Here is a 12,545-nt window from a genome sequence, read left to right as displayed (position 1 = left end):
AAAAGGGACTGCCGAAAAGACTTACTATCTGGCCCTTTACAAAAAAGTCTGTGGACCCCCATTCTAAGTGCTCAAAAGCATTCAACGTTCATTGATAAATATTTGTTAAGCATCTATTATGTGCCAGGCATGGAGGAAACTACATTGTAAGTCTGATATGGCCCGTCTCATAAATATTAACGGAAGACAAGTAAAAAAAAGTTCAGAGGAATAAAAAGCAGTTGGTGTGTTGTAGGAACTACCAGAGGGCCAAAATGGCAAAAGATAAGGATGGTAAGGGTCCATATTATACAGAGCCTTTAAGGTCACTGTAAGGAATAAACCCTCTAATATCTAATATTCGGTTGTTTATGGAATTAACCCCTTTATTTGCAGACAGCCTAAAGATAAATGTCGACCCATCAGGCATCACAAATTCTGAATTCGAAGTGCTGGTATAATTCCCTTCAATTCCTCCTATTACTCTCTACTCCTTGAAAAACATCACTGTATTAATTACAAATATTTGCCATAGCATTTCAAAGTTTTAAAGGCTGCATGTTCAGCAGAAAGTCAGAGAGAAGAAGAAAATTTTAAGTTGCACGTACGGCCACAAAAGCAAATGAGAGCCTGTCCTTCGCAGGGAGATGGGTGGAGCTGGAGGCCATTATGCTTAGCAAACTAACACAGAACAGAAAACCAAATACCACATGTTCTCACTTACAAGTGAAAGCTAAATGATGGGAACACATGGACAAGTAGAAGGGAACACTGGGGCCTATGGGAGGGAGGAGGGAGAGGATCAGGAAAAATAACTAATGGGTACTAGGCTTAATACCTGGGTGATAAAATAATCCATAAAACAAACCCCCATGACACAAGTTTACCTATGTAACAAACCTGTACATGTACTCCTGAACTTAAAATAATTTTTTTTAAGTTGCATGTATATATTTTTATGTGAGTACACTTGGGCTTGTGTGTGTAGCCTTTGATCCTTACTCAAATCTTTGAGGTAGGTACTATAAAACAGAAACTAAGCTTATGGAATTTTCCCAAATTCACATGATATCCCACACTGTGGTAGACAGGCACAACACCCAGGTTTTCTCCTGGCAGAATGTTTGCTCTTTCTACTATATCAACCCAAGAATTTGCATAATTAACTACTTGCATTGAATTTGAAGATAAAGCAAGTGTTAGGGTTTGGTTTTTGTTTTTTGTTTTTTTTTTTTAAAGAAAACCATTCTTGCCAACAAACAGCTACATATGTACCAACAATATGAGCTTTTATTTCTATTAACCAGCCCTAACTGACAAATACAACGTTTCAATGGTTCTATTATCTACAACAGAGTAGGCTCCTCTACTCTTCCGTGCTCTGGTTTAGTGAGCTGATTTCCTTCCATCACAGATGCAAGGCTATATATTAATTACAAAAATACTGTCTAATTGAGGACTGCTAAATATATGTTGCTAGACTAACTAGAAACTACAGTTCTTGATGTGGGGATATTCTAGGGCTACAGTAGTGAAAAATAAGATCGGTGGTAAAAAGTCAAAACTACTCTTCAATGATTCAAAAGGAAAATGAAGCATAACCACTCTTCTTCTCTGGCCCTAATCTTTTACTTTTACTCCATCCTTCAGAAGTGAGGATCAGCTTGAGAATTTTATTTCTTCCAAAGAATCATTCTGATAAAGGTAGTTACTGGAGAAAATAGTACCTGACAGTTTGTTAGGCCCTCCCAGCAGTAAAAGCTTGTGGTCAGCGGCTATTCAACCATTTTTCTGGCCATTCAGAAAGGTGTTTTATTCTACTTTGAATGCCCGCTAATCAAATTACTTTACTATTACCATATTCATCTTGTATATGTTATCTTGCAATTATTCATTATTCATCATCGTCCTCATTTACTCACTGACTTTTTGTTTCTCCTCATACAATTTTAGTGATTATTACAAGTTCACTCCAAGTCTTAGATTATATAAAATTAATTAGCAAATTGTATTTACTAATCCTAAAGTATGAAACTCCACTACCAAGTAAAAGAAAGGCCTAGCATCCAGTTCTTTTTCTAGAACTATTTTACTTAAGGTAATAATAAATAAAATGAACTATAGTATTTATAGGGTGAAACTGAACTTTGTAGAAGGTGGCTTATCAAAGATGGTTAGCTTTACCTGCTTCCAAAATGAAAAAATCCAAGTGAAACCAGATGGAAAGAGGCAGGCCCCATTACATTTTTTAAATTCAGTAAAGTTTAACATCTCTTCTGGTTTTACCTGTGTGTAATAATGCAGTTTTTCCTAGGCAAAGATGCTGCAGCTGAACTTATGCCATAATAAAGAGCTTATTTCCCTGTGCCAAGCACCACCTCTCTACCAACAACAGGAGAGGCTTGAAATCTTTCCAGATAAAAACATTCAAGCTGAATACCTAGAGTTAGAGGCTGTAGCCCTGAGTAAAACTAATAGCCTAAAGTATTAAGTATTTATCCTTTCAGCCTTTATTGTAAGATCTTGATAACCTGAAAAGATATCAAATTTCTAAGAATTAAGATATAAAATACACAGAGTTTCTACTTCTGAATCTTCAACCATACCAACAATATAGTATATGACATTTGAAACAATAAAGAGGTGGTAAGCTTATGAAAAAAATAGGCACCTGAAAAGGAGTAAAGTCAATCTCAGAGAGAAATAGGAATGTTTAAGTAAATAAGAATATAAATTAGCAATTGTACAAACTCTAAAGATAGAAATTTGTTACAAAAATTCAATAACCTCTAGTCTGTGTTTCATTATTTCTTTTTCTGAGAATTTGTATTCGAAGTTCACAAGAAGCCTATCCATTCACGGTTTTTTTTAAGCAATGACAAGCAGGAAAAAAAAATAAGATGACTAAAATAAGATACAAAAGGAAGACTGATGAGTGTAGGCAAGCTTTACAATACAATCAGAGAATGTTCAAAGCTGGAAGGGATCTTGCAGAGTCTCTCTAGCTTACAATGAAGCAATAGGTTCCTAACTGGTCTCACCTCTTCACTCCTATACTCTTCCAATATGTTTTTCAGATAGCTGCCAAAGTGCTCTTAACACATAACCCAGATCTGCTCTTCCTTAAAATCTTTGCTTCACACTGCCCTTTGCATTTTATTCTAATTCCTTCCCCTGTTAGATCAAAGACCTGCATGATCCTGTCCCTATCTCTCCAGTCCCATCCCTGCATTTACTGCTTCAGGCAGCTAGTTAAATATTTACAGAGCTTCACCTCTGTGCCAGAAACTGTGCCATGCACTGTAAGTATTAAGAAAAAGTCACACCCTCCCCCACCCCCAGTAGAGCTTACACTCTAATATTGGAAAGGACAAATAATAGGCCAGGCGCGGTGGCTCACACCTGTACTCCCAGCACTTTGGGAGGCCAAGGAGGGCAGATCACTTGAGACAGGAGTTCGAGACCAGCCTGGCCAACATGGTTAAACCCCCTCTCTACCAAAAATACAAAAATTAGCCAGGCATGGTGGCGCACACCTATAGTCCCAGTTACTCGGGAGGCTGAGGCAGGAGAATCACTTGAACTGAAAGGCTAGGGTTGCAGTGAGCCGAGATCGCACTACTGCACTCCAGCCTGGCCGACAGAGTGAGACTCAGTCTCAAAAAAAAAAAAAAAAAAGGAGAAATAGGTAGATAAAGTAAACAGATGTGATATGTGATAAGGCAAATAAAGAGTAATCCTCTCAGCACCCTGTTAGTTTCTGTCAGAGCACATATGACAATTTGTAATTATGTTATTCATTTGACTACTTACTTTATGACTATAAGCTCCAGAAAGGCATAATCATATCTGTCTTCATATTTAATGCTGTATCCCAAGCACTTACCATGGTGTCTAGCGTGTAGTTCAATATTGATTTGTTAAGTGAATGAATACCTATTTCACCCTCTTTAATTTAAGGATGAGTAAAGTGAAATCTTAATGGCTGTCAAAGGTCAAAGAAGAGTCAGTAGGAAAGTAGGAATCTGAATGACAGACTCTTAAGTTTTAGTCCAAAATATTACACCACATTCAAAATATTGATCTCAAAAAATAGTCATTGAAAAGCTTTGTGTTTTCAAAGCTTAAAGTAGCCGGTACCTAAAAACAGACTTGAGAATCTTTCAAAACTTTACTTCTACTGAAAAGTTCTAAAACACTTAAAAAGTTTAAGAGAAGTTGCCCAAGAAAAAAGATGTTTTAAATTCCCACTAATAAATAGAGATGATTTACTCCATTGTTTCTTTTTAATGCATGCTAAAACAATGAGACCTTAAAGAACTCTTTGTAAGGAACCATGATATTTGAATATTCTAGATATTTATTGGCAGCTATCTGGCTCTCTATAATGATATGTTCTTTGGCTGTATCCTTCAGTCAGAGTATTATTGCACATTAACTGATAAGTAACCTGCAAATGTAAATATCCCCCAAGAACCAAATCTATCTTTTTAATGTTTTACATACCATATCCTTTTATATGGGACTTAAAGATAGATTAAAAACTAATATGTAAGATCTATTCTGGACCAGCTACTGTGTTATGTGGCGTATCAATTCATTTAATACATCTTGGTTTACAAATTTTAAAAGTTAATCTCAGATTTTTAGAAATGTGCCAAGATCTCATAACTTGTCCATGCCCCTTCCTCTTGAAATAATGCCTTGGAGCAAGCTTGATATATCACATATAGTTATGAAGATGTGAAGAACAGTAGACTTTTCCTTTAAAATAAAAATTTTAAAGTTAATAATCGTAACTAGGAAAACTACTCCCTCTAAGCTTTATAAATAGGCTTACTTTTATTACAATATGTAAAGACTTGATTCATTTTTTAAATCTTTTGAAAGGCAACCCCTCCCCACATGTGTAGCCAGTGCTTCTAATGTAGTAACTATCTTCTTGCTTTACATTTATTTTCTTTAGCAATATTAGGGAATAAAGTGATTCCCAGTGTGACCAAAGAAAAAAACTAGTCCAAAAGAATGGTCACTGAAAAGTTTAGGTTTCAAGCGTGAATACCGTATACCAAGTTCAGAAAAGTATCTAAATCTACTTCTTTAGAACAGTATATTTTACTGTAGGGTCTCATACAGATTTCAAAGAATATAATGTGGAAGACCAGTATGAGTAATTACTGAAATCTGACCATCATTTAAACATAAACAACATACTGAGCCACTAATGCTTAGAATTCTTTAACTAGACATCACAATGAAGACATATCCATCATACAGCCTGCCCTTTTAAGAGAGTATTACATGCTATCATGTTTTATTATGTACTCTTCTTTTTCCAAATATATGTCTTTATTTTTTTCATGCTTGTCATCTAAAACTATATCTGCCTGTAAACTTTTTTAGTTATGAAGGCACTTTCAATTTTCCTCTGGTTCATTACTTCTTTACCAATTTCATTTAGTAGTGCTACCATCCTACCTTAGTCTTCGAGTTGCTTTTCAGTCCTATATTCACATATGGGGTATTTGGGACATACATCAGGAAATGTATCATTCACTCTTACCTCCTCAGTTTTAATTAGTTTTCATCTGAATTTAAGAGTTAATCCCCTGAGATTGTCCTACTTCATCAAGCAATTATGAACTCTCTTCATCACACAAATCTCTTCCTCAGATTTAGTCAAAATTTCTCCATCCCACCTTGCCTTCATCCATGGTCAAGTTTACTCTCAAATGCCTGTTGTGTTCCTGATGCTATTTTATGTCTTTTCCTTCATACTAAGATTAATATCCTTCCTAATCTTCTGCTAAGACATTTTTTCCAGTATTAAGTCCAGCAAGTCTTTCCTAAATTAAAAAATACCAGCTCCCCAAAATTACAATCTAATTTTGTTTCAGTGCCCTCGTGTTTATTCGACTAGTCCAAAAAAGAGAAGAGCTTAGTCAGGGAAGAGCCACGCTGTCCCTTGAGACCAGTTTTCCCTATATTCTCTAAATAGGCATACACTCTCTATTGTAGATTAATTAATGACCATATTTTTCAGAGCATATATTTTTCATTGCACACATTTATGTAGGTAGCTTCCTTATCCACTAAAAGAGTATTGAATACAGAAAATAAGGATTGTTGAACCAGGTCACTGGTTTTAGGGATTTACAATCCATTAGTGGGTCAATGAATCGATTAATGGGTCATGTTCAATGATTTTTAAATGAAATATAATATAAAAATACATAAGTGTCCTGCACATAGTTAAGAGTACACAGTTCATGAAACTTTCATTTCCGATGCACACACACACATATACACACACCCCTACTACTACGTGGGAACTAAGTCATAATGCAATATGTAATTCTTATTGTGGATTATAATCAAAAAAGTATGAAAGCCATGGAACACGAAGATATCTAAGATCCCCTCTAAATCTATATAATTCAAATTATAATTTTAATTATTTTTAAAAATTTAAATTTGAACATAACTTAAAGATATCAAAACAACCAGCAAAATCTTTTCTTAATGTCACCACCGAACTCTAACCTTAAAATTATAGAATCATAAAGTTTTCAGAGTAGGAAAAAAAAACAGGGGTTATCTAATCCAAGTTCACCACTTCAGTACATTAAGAGGGTAACTGTGGCTGAGAGAAGTGAAATAATTTCATCTCATTCATTTAATAAACATTTGCTGAGCACCTATTGTGTACCAGGTTCTAGAAATGGGTGTATGGATAAAGGAAAGATGTCTTCAAAGAGTAGAAACAGGAAAGTAAACATTTGCACAGTCTAAAGTGGAAATAGGCAAGTAAACATTTCTAATAATTACTGAAATCAAGGTCATTTACAAGGTGTTAGACGAACAGAAAGCAACTAACTCAATCTGGCTTGGGTGACAGAGAAAATGTTTCTAAGGAGGTGATACTTCTCAGTCTTAAAACCAAAAAGGGAAGAGGAAGAGTAACATATACGAAGGCACCATACTGACATATAATAAAGGATGACACATTTAAGAAACTGCAAGTCAAGTCTGTATGGATGGAATATAGTATAGTACTCATCCCAAGGAGAAGCTGCAGCAGAATACCTAGCATTTAATATTCAAACCACTCTCTGAGGTAGGCACTATTAATATCCCCCATTGTGTAGATGAGAAAACTGAGACACACAAAGGTGAAGTAACTTGACCAAGGCTAGGTTATGAAACCAAGATTTAAACCAATTAAGTCTACATCCAGAGTCTATACTCTTAACCAATACCAAGAGGTTAAAAAAATAGGCAGGAACCAAATGATGAAGGATTTTTTATGACATTCTAAGACTTTAGATTCTATGATAAAGGTGACCCACAGTCAGCGAAAGGTTTTAAGCAAAGGTGACATATTCAGATTTATTTTTTAATAAGATCACTCCAGCAGCTATGCAGATGGACTATAAAGAAAAGGAAGTAGTGATAGGGAACTGGTGAATCTTAGTTAGAAAAGTGCTACAATAATCAAGTAAGAGAAAATGATAGATAAGCTAGATACTGGCAGTGCTGACACCAGAGCTCAAGTCTACCAACCTCTATGACCACATTCTTGACCACTATCCATATGAACTTTCCAATTTTTTCCTTTAGGCCCACCACTCTAACAGTTCAAAAAATCCAACCTCAGAGACAAAAACATATTTCCCTTAAGTCTCTTTATTAAAACAAAGCCTGACCTCTAGATGCACTGGGTATACAAAAGTGACTAAAAAGAAATCTAGGTGGAGAATGACAGAAAGTCAACTGCTATCTACAGTAGTTTTCTTACCTTCTTGATTTCTCCTTCTCCTCCTCCTTCCTCTATACACTATTCCTGGAATTTTCATGTTCAATAGTCAATTTGAAATCAATGTTCTGTCTAGACATGACTATTTTACAATCTAACAGAATTAAATCTACCACAGAGGAAGTCTAATGTGGTCCTATCAGCAGCAATAAATATACTCTTGGGTCCAGTCAAATGTTGGCTTAAACAAAAATGATGAATGAATAATAATATGAGTGAAACTTTTTCTTAAGCAGCAAAGAGTTAAGGAAAACCTGAATATTAAAAAAGAGAATCAGAGCAATCTAAAGTTCAAGCCATTTGATTCCAAGAGAGTAACACTACTCCCAAGGGGGTGTGTGAGGTAGTCCAGAAACCAGCAAATGAAAGAAAGTGGAAAAGACTATCTGGTCAATTCTCAAGCATTCTAAATTCAATCCGTTTTCATTAAAACCATGGGTAAGCCCTCTTGAGCCACCCATGATGCTAAGCAACGACTGGGTTCCACAAGCAAGCAGTATAGGGAAGTACAGAAGGGTCAGGGGAAGAAAAGGGAGTAGACAAAGAAGAGAGGAAAATGGAAAGGGAACAATGATGAAAGGGAATGGAAAAAACAAGGAGTTACAGAGCAGTGAGCAAAAAGTTAAGGCATACCAGTGACCCTAGTATCAAATGTTGCCAAGCTCACCTATAATCTGAGACAGTATGGCAACTGGCAACATAACAGACCATGAAAAGACAAATTGTAATCACGGACTTATGAGATATCAAAGATGAGAAAATCAGAGTAACACTTTAAAAAGTCAAAATGCAACAAAATAGAGTCTCAGAATCTAAATAAACAATTTAGAGATTACTAAAATCTCATTTGGTTTAGTTGTGCTTCACTTCTTAAGAACAGTGAGTTTGGTGGACCCAAAAGGTGAAAATGTCAGTATCATTGAAGGGTATGGTGAGGTGTGTTACAGAGACACTGGGGTGAGGCTCATCTGGACACCATTTGCGGGAATTACTTCAGAATTTTCCTCTCTATGGTATAATGCTGCTTAATTTGCTAAGCGTTTCACTGTAATTCTTATCTTGGTTGGCTGGGTTAACTTCCTTAAAACCAGAGTTCAAAACAAGGTAAGCATTTTATTAATTATGGTCAAGATTTAACCTTAATAAGGGAAAGGATCTGCAATAGATCATAAAATATTACTTATTGTATCGTAAATTAGTCTAACGGTAACCAAAACCCAGCTAATGATTCTCAAGGTAATTATGTAATTAAGAGATTAGGTTAAAAGTTTCTTGAAATTAAAGTTAGCTAGACAAAGGAAATATCTTTTTTAAAAAAACAGAATTTCTACCTAGAAACTATTCAGGGAACATGTAATAGTGAACATATTTCAGGCAACACGTTAAACACATACGAATATCACCATAAGGCAACCAATGATGTCAGTAAGAATAAAGTAAAGGCAAATATCCTTAAAGATCATATCATGGCAAAGAAAATCCTGAATCTAAAGCAAATATACTAAACTTGACACCTTAAGCAATCATTCATCATGTCCAGGAACATGCAGTCTTCATGAGCACTCTATCAAAATCGGTGATAGGAGAGTTTATCCATAAGTCATCAGAATATTTTTATTATAGTATAATAGGATGAAAGAATGTGCTTATCTATAGTCTGTTTCTCTAATTTAATCATATTCTAATTTAAAAGATAATGAAAAGATTAAAAACTTTCAATACAAGGTCCCCTGGAGATCACCAATACCATGTACTTGTAAAATTTAGATTACTAACTTTAGGGGGAAGACAGCAGAGCCCTTCTACTAATAAACTAATGCTTTTAAAATTTAAGAGTTTAGAACTGAGTTTTTCCTTTTTTAAAAATTTGTATTTTAAGTTCGGGGGTACAAGTGAAGGTCTATTACATAGGTAAACTCGTATCATAGGGGTTTGCTGTGCAGATTACTTCATCACCCAGGTATTAAGCTCAGTACCCAATAGTTATCTCTTCTGCTCATCTCTCTCCTCCTACCCTCCATCCTTGAGTAGACTCCAGTGTCTGCTGTTCTGTTCTTTGTTTTCATGTTTTCTCATTATTTTGCTCCTACTTATAAGTGAGAACATGTAGTATTTGGTTTTCTTAGAACAGGGTTTTTTGACCTTTACACTAGTGACATACTGAGCCAGATAACTCTTTGTTGTGGAAGGCTGTACCGTGCATTGTAGGACAATTAGAAGCATCCCTGCCCTCTACCCAACTAGATGCCAGTAGCACACCTCGCCCCCTGTTGTGACAACCAAAAATGTTTCCAAATGTCCCATGGATGGGGATTTGGAGAAGTAGGGAGGGGGAATCACCCCAGCTTGAGAACTATTGGCTTAGATCATAAATAGGAAAAAAAAAATACAAAATGAATGGAGGGAGAATTTTGTTTCATTTTGTTTCTGGTCTCCAGGCTTCAACATATTATATTTGAATTTGACCACAGACAGTATTTATAAGAGATTCTGCCTTTTAGAAAACAAAATATTTAACATCCATCACTTGTTAGTCAAAGTTCAAGAGAATCCCAAAAGATTCTCTGTACTGTCAACTCCCCCTCCAACCACACATACATTCACACATACACAGTACTGCCTAGCTGAACTGAAGAAAACATAATTACCATATTTCCATTTCCTATTTCATCAAATACACTGACCATACTGCTCCAGCTCCCACAAAATCCAAAGGAATTCTCAACTTACTTCAATGCAACTCAAATACCACAATAGCTGCATAACTGTAGATATGATAAATCTAAGTACTAAGGCAAGTATTAAAGTCATTCTCATATTTTAACAAACTGTGGGGAAAGATACAAATTAACCACAATGGCTATAAAAAGAAAACTAAGATTTGTGTTTTGAAACAGAATCTGAGGAAGTATGAGAGGAATGAAAAAATTCAAAATCAAAGATAATCTGAAGGCACTCCAGGATAGGGGCAAAATTTGAAATGTTTCCCCTGGAATGAGAGAGAGGAGCAAATTATACACTTGGCCATATCCAACAGGAATAGTCTGCATAATCAGTCTCCACAATACATACCATGGGATGGAAACTGAAAAATCAGAGTCCACGAAATAGTAAACATTCCTTCTAAATACCTGGAACAGAACTGTTCCTTACTACTGTTTCCCACTTTGATTTAAAAAAAAAAAATCAAGTATCTAGAAATGAAAAACTGACAACCTGAGATTTTTTAAAATTATCATAAAAACAGTCACCTCCTGCTTCCAACATGTCAGATTACACATTTTGTAGAAAAATCAATTAGTTGGAGAAACACAATAATCCTTTTTTAGAGTGCATCTGATCCATAACAAAAGCCTTTTAAAAATCAGACATTTTAAGTACTCAAAATCTTCATGTATAAATATGGATTAAGGTCTTTATGATTATTTCAATTATCTTCAACAGAATCACATATTTTAGTTCAACTGGGAATGTTCATCTTAAAGAGCCTATGCAACAACATAGTATTAGTTTAATGTAAGTGGAATATCTATATGCCCTATAGCAACAAAATCACTTTATTTCAAAATTACAGCTATTAACCTCCTGGCCCACTGAAAATAATCCTGGCCCAATGAAAATAATCCCACGAGAAACTAATGCTCAATTATTTTTACTACCAAACCAAGCAGAGGAAGCTGTAAGATCTGTAGCGACAGCCTGCTTTTCAAGAAGTAATACCTTGAGACTGCTCAAGAATAACCTCCTTCATCAATTAGTGTGACTCAGGTGGGTTTGGGAGGGAAAAATGTCCACAATTCCTTGGTCAGTGGCCATGATGCCCCTCCTCAAGGGCAAGAGATCAGAACAAGGGATTTGAACAAGAGGAGTTCACCAGCCACAACATATAGAAGCAGAGAAAAAAAAGAGTACTACTGGAAAGATAAAAACTACATGGTTAAGTCATGTCACAAAAGCAAGAGGTTTAGTGTTATCAAGGCCTTCATTCATTTCAGACACACCATTGTTTAGCTTCCTTCCCAAACCGTGCACAAAAAGAACTGTCAGCCTGCCTTAAGCATGTTCCTTCTTCCATTTAAACAGACATGATTCTTTTGGTTAATCTCTGGCAATGATCGCCATTTCACAACACATTCAGCCCACCCGGAACTGATCAATACCACTACAGACATAAGACTAGACTTTATCCATTTATTAACCACAAGGAAATGTACCATTCAGCAAAATTCTATACATTACAAAAGATTCTATTTAAAGGGGGGTGGGGAAGACGGACACAAACACACACACACACAAACACACACACACACCCCACAGAGGTACACAAAGAAGACTACCACCCTTTAATTTTCCTGTGGCAAACGAGATAAAGACATGGCCATGAAACCTGTCAATTCGCCACCCCCCCCCAAGAGTCCCCTGTAATTCTATGCCACAAGCTCGTAACTGAATATTAAATTTTACGATAAATAAATCCAATGAGACTTATTTAAAATGTTTCATCTATTGAACTAACTCTCTCGTTATGTACATCTGCACACCTTTGAGCTAGATGTTGTATTCATTTATAGAATTTCAAATACAAAAGACTAGATAGTTTTTCCAACCACTGGTTGCAACCATAGAACGTCCTCACAAAATCAAAATTTCCAATATAAAATGGCCAGTTTATTCCCCCAACCTTGAGCTAAAACCTATTTTATGAGTCCACTATATTTAACAAAATCAATTTCATATGGGTTGTTCTAAA

The 12,545-nt window shown here is 35.6% G+C and overlaps 1 protein-coding gene across 3 annotated transcripts in view; it reads right to left on the bottom strand.

Moving 5' to 3' along the window:
- ACVR2A (activin A receptor type 2A) overlaps positions 1-12,545 on the bottom strand; it is an 86,676-nt gene that overhangs the window by 72,706 nt on the left and 1,425 nt on the right. The gene's annotated exons all lie outside the window — the stretch shown is intronic.

This window comes from Theropithecus gelada, chromosome 12 (assembly GCF_003255815.1).
Source record: "Theropithecus gelada isolate Dixy chromosome 12, Tgel_1.0, whole genome shotgun sequence".
NCBI classification, from domain to species: Eukaryota; Metazoa; Chordata; class Mammalia; order Primates; family Cercopithecidae; genus Theropithecus; species Theropithecus gelada.
The sequence above is the reverse complement of the archived record's forward strand: the minus strand, read 5'-3'. Positions and strand labels throughout refer to the sequence as shown.